Source organism: Desmodus rotundus, chromosome 11, assembly GCF_022682495.2.
Source record: "Desmodus rotundus isolate HL8 chromosome 11, HLdesRot8A.1, whole genome shotgun sequence".
Taxonomy (NCBI): domain Eukaryota; kingdom Metazoa; phylum Chordata; class Mammalia; order Chiroptera; family Phyllostomidae; genus Desmodus; species Desmodus rotundus.
In genome coordinates, this window is record NC_071397.1 from 3,731,240 (window position 1) to 3,740,810 (window position 9,571).

The following is a 9,571-nucleotide window of genomic DNA, read 5'->3' on the forward strand; positions in this document are numbered from 1 at the left end:
ATTAAAACCACAATGAGGTATCATCTCACACCAGTCAGAATGGCCAACATAAACAAATCCACAAACAAATGTTGGAGAGGATGCGGAGAAAAGGGAACCCTCATGCACTGTTGGTGGGAATGCAGACTGGTGAGGCCACTGTGGAAAACAATATGGAATTTCCTCAGAAAACTAAAAATGGAACTGCCCTTTGACCCAGTAATTCCGCTGCTGGGATTATACCCTAAGAACACTGAAACACCAATCCAAAAGAATTTGTGCACCCCAATGTTCATAGCAGCACAATTTACAATAGCCAAGTACTGGAAGCAACTGAAGTGCCCATCAGCAAACGAGTGGATCCAAAAACTATGGTATATTTACACAATGGAATTATATGCAGCAGAGAGAAAGAAGGAGCTTATACCCTTTGCAACAGCATGGATGGAACTGGAGAGCATTATGCTAAGTGAAATAAGCCAGACGGTGAGGGACAAATAACATATGATCTCACCTTTAACTGGAACATAATAAATAGGAAAAAAAAAAAAGGAAACAAAATATAACCAGAGACATTGAAGTTAAGAACAATCTAACAATGGACAGCGGGGAGTGGGGAGGGGACAGTGAGAAGAGGGGATTACAGGAACTACAATAAAGGACACATGGACAAAATCAAGGGGGAGGGTGGAAGTGGGGGAGGGATGGGGGTTTGGCTGGGGTGGGGTGGAGGGATGGGGAGAAAAGCCACACAACTGTAACTGAATAACAATAAAAAATTAAAATTAAAAAAATATCTTTGGTGACAGCATTAATGACAGAGGACTGCAGGTATATTGGGGAAGAGAGCTCTGGAATCAGACTCTCAGGTTCAAATCCCAGCTCTGTCACTAGCTGTGTGACCTTGGGCAAGCCATTTATCCTACTGGAGCTTCAGTCCCCTCACCTGTAAAAATGAATATAACCTCTTCCCTCAGCCACTGCAGAGTTGCACAGAGGCAGGGGCTTGGGTGTGTTCAAGATTCTTCTCCACCCATAACCCGCCACCATGGCCCAGGAAGGCATGGCTGTTGGAGGAGAAATGCGCGCTCATCCTGCTTTACAAGAGGTGCTGAAGACCGCCTCCTCCACGATGGCATAGAACGTGGAATTCGCGAAGCTGCCAAAGCCTTAGACAAGTGCCAGGCCCACCTTTCTGGGCTTGCATCCAGCTGTGATGAGCCTAAGTATGTCAAGTTGGTGGAGGCCCTTTTGCTGAACACCGAGTCCACCTAGCTCAGTTTGATGACAACAAGAAGCCGGTGGAACGAACGGGGTGGCCTCTGTAAAACCGGCAGAGAGGGAAGCCCCGCAGAGTGGTCGGCTGCACTGTGTGGTGGTTAAGCATCAGGGCAAAGAGTCTCAGGGTAGGCGTGTGACCACAATTGGCTGCTGGTAATGACAGGAGAGTTGGCAGTGGGCGATGTGATGGGGAGGGATGCAATGGTTCGTTGTTGCTGTGTAACAAATTATGACAAAACTTAGCATATTGAGCCCAGACAAAAAACCCCAAACTGAACCAGTTCGTCACCACCAAACCAATATTGCAAGAAATAAGGCAAACATTATAAAAAGCAGTGGATCAATCAATGTTAAGCTAGTATTAGTTAAGAGGCAAAAGAAGGAAGATTATGTGTAATTACAACAGTATATTAAGGGATACACACTAATACACACAAAAGAAGTAAAACATTATGACAAAAATGTAAATGTGGAGGGGGAGGGTAAAAATGGTAGTGATTTTGGAATGCGTTTGAAGTTAAGTGATTGTGAAAACATGGTAACCAAAAATCTACAAGAAATAAAGAGTATGGAACCTAAACACAACACCACAGCAGGGCAACATACAAGCGAAGAGAGCAACAGGATAAGAAAGGAGCAGAGAACCACAGAATCAGTCTGAAGACAATGAACAAAATGGCAATAACTAACAGACCTATCAATAATTACTTTAAATGTAAGTGGGTTAAATGCTCCAATCAAAAGACGAATGGGTAAAGAAGATGTGGTACATATATACAAGGGAATATTATCCATAAAAAGAATGAAATCTTACCATTTGTGACATGAATGAGCCTCAAGGATAGTACGTTAAGTGAAATAAATCAGACAGAGAAAGACAAATACCATATGATTCCACTTACATGTGGAATCTGAAAAACAAAGAAATGAACAAACAAAACAGAAACAAACTCAGATACAGAGAACAAACTGACGGTTGCCAGATGGCAGGGGGTTGAGAGGCTGGGTGGAAAAGGGGGAGGGGTTAAGAAGTACAAACCGGTAGTTACAAAGTAGTCACAGGGATGTCAAGTACAGCATAGGGAATGGTCAATAATATTATTAAAACTGTATATGAGAAAAACTATATATAGTGTTAGGTGGGTACAAGTCTTATTGGGGGATCCCCTGGTAAGTTATATAAATATCTAACCACTATGCTGTACACCCGAAACTAATATAATATCAAACATCAACTGTCATTGAAAAAAACTTTTTAAAAACTTAGTTTATCAATCTGGGCCCAATTAAGAGGAAGAAGCTGCACAGTCATCCGAACAGGGAAATTCTACAACAGGGGACTGGAGTAGCACAGAATTGGTTGGTAAGAAGTACGTGAATACCAGGCATGGGAGCAGGCCCTGCCTCCAGGACTGAGTCTGAGGGTAGGGTCCCCAAAGGCAACACAGCACCCCACCCCTCCAGGGCTCAAATACAGACCTTGTTGAAAACACAGCCTGTGGCTCAGCAGGTGGCAGAAAAGTCACTGTGGTGTCATGCACATGGAACCTGGTGGAAATCTGCCCTCTAGGATGCCAGGGAAAGCGCTTTGTGGGGAGGAGTCATAACAAAGGCACTCCACGCCACGACTGTGGAAGCAAGGAAGTGGCCTCCATGCACTGCCGGAGCCCGGTGCTGAAGCTCCTGAGTGCTGCAGCAGTCTCCTGCTGGAGAAGCCACGGGGACAGCACGTACGGGGGCTGGAGAAACTGCAAAAGCCGCAGGAGGTGGAGGCCCTTTGCTTATGTTATGCCCGAGGGGGCAGTGCCAGGACAATCTATTAGCCACTGGGAGTTGCTGGCCGCTCCAGGAACTGGGCACCGGCAAGGCTGTGTGTCCTGCTGGAGCCTGCCAATAAGCACGCTACAGTCACGAAGCAAAAACCTTTTCATCTTGCAACATCCCTCCAGCTCCCTCTCTTTTAGCAATTTAAAACATCAACGAGCATTTATCTTTCACAGGAAATCAGGTGCATCTTGGCTGGGTGGTTCTGATTCAGTCCAGCTGTGGCTACAGTCAAGCCTTCAGCCACGGCTGCATCATCTGAAGTCTTGACTGGGGCTGGCGGAGCCATTTCCGAGACTCACTTATGTGCCTGGCAAGTTGGTGCTGGCTCTTGGCAGGAGGACTCGGTTTCTCTACATGTGGGCGTCTCCACAAGGATGTCTGACAGTCCTCGTGATTTAGCAGCTGGCTTCCCCTAGAATGAATCATCCAAGAGATCAGGGCAAAAGCTGCAATGCCTTTTCTGACCTAACTTCAGAAATCATACATTATCCCTCCACCACATTCTATTCATTAGAAGTGATTCTCCAGAGACAAGAGGAGAGAGAAGGAAGTGTTCCGGGGTGGGGAACCATTGAGCTTGACCAAAAGGGAAACCAATCAGTTTCCCTCTGATGGTATTTGGGTAGGGGCTGGGGTGCTGGAAGATGGTATTGGGCCATCCAGGCTGCCAATTACTCTGATAAACACTAGGCTATGGCCCAGGCTTGATTTTTGTCTGGGCACATGGCTGCCTAGAATAGACTACATTTGCCAGCTTTTCTCGCAGCTAGGAATGGCCATGCAACCATGGCTGGCCAATGGAATGGAAGAGTCCTTAAAGGGAGGAGTCAGGCCCTTTCTTCCCCCATCCTCCATTCCAGTGCCTGAAATGCAAACAGGTGGGTAAGAAACCTTGGGCCATGCTTATGAAGACAATACCTGTAAATGCCAGAGCAACAAAATTAGAGCACCCTGGACCGCTGAGGCTGTGGAGCTGCCATAGAGATCTGACTGTGTACACTTAGAATGCTACATGAAAGAGAAATAAACTGTCTTACATCGAGCCATTTATTCTGTGGTTTCTTTTACTGCAGCTAAGTCTATCTGTAGACCCTACAGCCTTGTCTTAGTAAATGAGATTCCCCCATTAGTGATTCATTTGTTTTATAATTTATTTATCATACAAATAGTATTTATTGAGCTTTGAGTGCTCTTGATATATCTCTTAAATAAGAGCTGGTAGGGTAGCACAGAGCTGGGTACCAGGAAGGGGAAGGAATCTGGTCCATCAAAGGACTCAGAAAGGGGAGGTGAGTTCATCTATAAGCCTACCCTTCCCAGAGACATCCCTTGCTTTGGTTTCCACAAATGGCATTTATCATCTTCTATCAATGAAGCAACTGCTTTTAGGAAGGGAGGCTGTGATGCCCGTGGAAGTCTCAAAGGGGATGAGAAATTCGAGTTACCAGCAACTGAAACAGGACGCATCTCTGTATCAGCATTTCCTGGTCCTCGGGCATCTGGTCAGTGATGCTGATGGTGGCCCAGAGCGGAGGGAGCACTGTCCCGGGGCTGCTGTTAGAAGGAAAGGACAAAGGAGTGGGTGAGTGAAAGCTCGCCTTCTGAGAGTGCGTAGGGCAGTCGGCGATGCAGTGCAGTTGGTAAGGGAGAAGGTGCTCGGGCATGGGACCTCCCCAGCCATCCCACAGGAGGGGAAAGCCCTGACCAGTGGAAATGCAATTAAAAAGAAAAAACACAACATGTTATATATATGTGAAAGAGAAGCATAGAAATAAGAAGCATGGGTTGGCCTTCAAAGTGATCTTTAGCTCTAAAAACTGAAGTTTTCAGACAGGAGGTAGAAAGCTCCCTTCGCCCCATCCACATAACCCATACTGCTTCCAGACATTTGTCCCTGTGGCAGCTGCTGCAGGTGGCTTGTTCAGCATCTGTTCCACCTCCCCCAGGGAGTCTTCCTGAACAGCAGGGCGGGGAAGCTGAGCACCACTGGTGGCTGTGGCACGGAGGGTTCCAGCTGTGGTTCAGACATTGCTGGCCACAGGTGCTGCCTAAGACCTAACCTGAATGGAGTTAAGGGGGGCAGAGGCATTTGTGTGGGAGGCAGTCTTTTTGGGGCCGGGGGTGAGGGGACTCCACCCACAGCCCCCTCCTGCCCCCCGCCCATGGATGAAAATAAATCTACCAAGACATGATCTGCTTGGGAAGGAAAGGTGGCCGATCTCTCAAAGGAGAAGGGCCAAGAGCCTTTTCCTCAGTGGGCTTTTATTGGGTTTAATTTGCACAGGAATACAGGTAAAGCTCATCAATCAGTCATTGTCAGGCAGTAAGGATCAAACAATAGATAACAAACAAAGAACTCTGAGGGCTTATTCTGAGTTAGGGTCAGTTAGCTAAAGGGCTATAATACTTTGGGAAACAAACTCATTTCAGGCTTGGACCCTTATCATTTAAGGTGAGGGTATAAACAAAGCAGGTTTCACAGGATTTTATGCATTCTTTCTTAGGCCTGATTGCCCAGGGGAATCTGCCCTTTCCAGCACAGGACTGCACTGCCCTCTGTCATTGTTTCAGGCTTAAGTCAGGCAGGGGAAGTAAGGCAGCCAAGAGATTAGGAGACTTCTTGCAGACAGAATGAGGACTCAGGCTCTGTCAAAGCCGAGGGGCGAGGGTCCATCACCCCCTTTTTCTATAGCCCCCCAAGTCCTTCCCTGAGGGCCCCCTGTGACCATGCCTATCTTAGATCATCCTATCTTACCCGTCATTGGCTAACTGGTCAGGCTCAGGGCCAAGCAGGGTAAAGTAAAGTGGGCAGAGGTGGTACCCCTGCCAGGGAGATAAGCTTTGTCTCCTTAGTGGCTTATGGTCCCAAGGTCTCTGACTCAGCCTTAGCCATGGGGTGTTACAGCTTCTGAAACCAGGCAGGGCAGTTCCCAACAGGCCAGGGCCGATATAACAGACACAGGCAATAATTTTTGATGGCAGCTTTCTGACCCTGAGATCACAGCTGAGGTGTAGTCCGCGAGTTGACAGTCCCAGTGACTCCACCGTCCAGATGGTGGCAGAGGCCGTGGCACCCCTGGCGGCTCAGTTCAGCAGTGATTTCGGGGTTTCATTCTTGGAGGCTCAGTGTGATTCCCACTCCTTCAGCCCTTCCAGTGACTTTGTAAGTCCCCAGTTATCAGGCTTATGGCCCTTTCTGCTTCAAATAGGTACAGTGGGGTTTGCTACCTGCCACCGAACCCTGATGATAAAGTGCCCGATGGAGCAGGTATCACTGAACGCTTGTTGAAGGAGTGCATGGGCCCTGGAGGCTGCCAAGATGTTTGCAGTGACTTGGGCAGTCAAAACAGTTGGGTTCGCCCTGAATGGTGTGGCTCAGTTGGTTGGGTGTCGTCCCGCAAAATGAAAGGTCACCAGTTCGATTCCTGGTCAGGGCACGTGCCTAGGTTTCGGGTTTGGTCCCTGGTTGGGGTGTGTACGAGAAGCAACTGATTGATGTTTCTCTCCCTCCCTTCTCCACTGTCTAAAAATAAAATTTAAAAATCTTTTTAAAAAAGGATGTCATTTCAGAATAAAGAATCATTCTTTAAGTTAAATACATTTACCTTTGACCCCAAACCCCACATCACCCTTATATTTTCATTTTCCTGTAGACCAGTGAGAGCACTGTCATGGAAAACACCAGAAATAAGCAGGAGAGAAAAAGAGACACTGCGGAGTGTCGGGGCAGGGAAGGCAAGTGGACAGGGAAGTGAGAAAGGGAGGAGGCAGAGGTTTACCAGTGAGGGGTTCCCTGCCCTGAACGGCACCCATTCTCCTCATACAAGCCTAGCGTGACCAGATTTGGGCCAAACCAACAGGCAGAGCTGTGGCCACATTCAGAGGTCGGGTGGCTCAGTGACCACCGCACTGGCCCTGGAGACCCTGGTGATCTGGCTCCCACCCCATCCCAGCACAGAGTGTCTTGGGCTTGAGCTTGTGTCCAGCTGCCCTTGGGAGACAGGCCACCAGTAAAGGAGAAAGCATAGGACTCGGAGCCGGGAGCCCGAGGTATGTGCCTGGCTCCTCTGAGTCGCTTGGGGAAGGCCCCTCCTTCTCTGGGCCTCAGTTTCCTCATCTTACAATGAAGATTCTGAACCAGTCTCAAGGAAAACTGCAGTTGTCTGTCGAAAACAATTTTTTAAAGCCATGCACAAAGTATTTTGCATAGAATTTCAAGGGCTCCACCACCCCGTCAGGGCCCTCAATAAACTTCCTGGGAGTCCCTGGACCCCCGATCAAGGACCCCAACCGGCCAATCGGGACACAGCTGCTGACCTTTGCCTCCAAATCTTCCCTTTTACTGAGCGTCAACAATACCTTCCAATTACTAACACTCACAGTGGCAGGGCCAAGTAGCTCAGGGAAGGAGTGACCCTGTACGCAGAATCACTAGTCCCTGGGGCTCCTTGCAGGTTCCCAGCGGAGCTGCGAGACACAATGAACTTCACAGATGACTGACTAGCTGACCAAAGCTGCAGGCCCCTGGTCTGGAGCGAGTTTTGGACTGTGAGCATGGCAGGGAGGGGACACAGGGCTGACAGGAGTCCCTTGATGGACAGAGGACAAGGCCATCTGGCCACCCAAGGCATTGTAGGGGAGTGGGAAGAACGTAGGCTCAGCACCCAGAATGCCCTGGGGTTTGTATTTGGCTCTGCAGCACAATTGTGCCGTGTGGGCACATTACCCTACCTTGACCCATTGGGTTCTTCATCTATTATGCAGAGATACGGGTGATGCAGCAGAAATGACAGGTATACTGAATATTCCCAGATTCCCTTTCTGTCCCAGCCTCCTTTGCAGAAGGGTGAGGTCGTGTGACTGGTTTCAGCTGACGGTCTGTGAGTGGCAGAGTCCTGTGCTGCACCTGGCTGAGGCATTTAAGTGACCAGGTGCTTCCTCCATCTCTCTCTTCCATCTTCCACAACGACCCCAGAGGCCAGTGTTCCAGGTGGTGTGGCTGCGAGACGACAGGCCTCCTGTCCCATAAGAGGCTCTACGTGAGTGGCAAATAAAGCATTGTTGTGCCAAGCCACTGAAACTTCAGGAGTCCCCAGTTGTGAAAGCTGGTGTTAATGACCTTGACTAACACAGGGAGGGCTAATCAAGATAATGACACAGAACCTTCTGAGACCTCGCAGGTGGGGCTCAGTGGTTGGAGTGTTGTCCTGCAACTGAAGAGTCGTGGGTTCATCCCTGGTCAGGACACAAGCCTGGGTTGTTGGTTCATCCCTGGTCCGGGTCCTTGCGACCCCGGTGTGGGCAGCACAGATCTCCGGTCTGGGGGTGTACAGAGGTAACCGATGGGTGCTTCACCCTTCCTCTCTCTCTAAAAAAGAAACAAATGAAAATGTCCTCAGGTGAGGATTAAACAACAACCCAAACAAACAAACAAAAACCCAACCTTCTCAGTACAGTGGGGGCTGTTTTCTTAGAGAAAAGACCTAAGCCCCCATATTAGCCCGCTCAGCTGCCATAACCAAATACCAGAGACCAAGTGGCTTAATGACAGAAACTTATTTCTCACGGTTCTGGAGAAGTCCAAGATCAGGGTGTCAGCAGGGTTGGGTTTTGGTGAGAGCTCTCTCAGGCTTGCAGGCAGCTGCCTTCTCCCCGTGTCCTCACAGGGCAGAGGGAGAGACAACACCTCCCAAAGGCCCGTTTCCAAATACCATCACACGTGGATTTGCGGGGACACAGTTCACTCATAGCGCCCCCACCCACACATGGCCCTCAGATCTTTTCTTAAGAGCACATTTTTAAATGCAGAAGCAGCAAGGGTGGGGTGAGGTGGGAGTTTCATCCAGGGGAACCCGTGAGGAAGGCCTGCCTCCCTCCGCTTCCACTGATTGCTGCCAGCGCTCACCCTTCATCCTCCTCTTCCTTCCGAGTTTTCCTCTCTCCTCCTCTCCATCTTGACCCCACACTTCACAGCTAAACCCTTCGACAAGTAATCCACTCCCCAGAACTGGAAGAGGCATCTTGTCTTACCTCCTAATTCCTACAGATGCCAAGACGGGGCCTGGAAAGGGCATGAGAAGCACTGGAGGTCCGCTTGTTTCTCCAAAAGGTGAGGGGAGGGGGGAATTTGGTGCAGACCCCAGACGGAGAGTCAGAATATCAAGAAGGAAGCTATTTTCATTTCAGTCTGTAAGTTTTGCATAATTTTTCAAAATAAAGTTTTATTTTACAGCTTTATGTTTTTATTTGGAAGTATTGTAAAATATGTGTAGAGTCCTCTGGGGTCCCTTAAATCTATAAAATCTGGACTGTCCAAGGCTTGAATCAAGGTCTTGGGTGGGGGGGCGCCTTATTGCATTCCTTCCCCAAGCGCTAGAAAGGGCTTCAGCTCAGTTTTTCCCTCCTTGTTGGGCAACCTGTGACCATTAACTTCCTCAGTCCCCACCTCCAGCCGGGGGCGCCGGGTCACAAGTCAGGGAAGGAG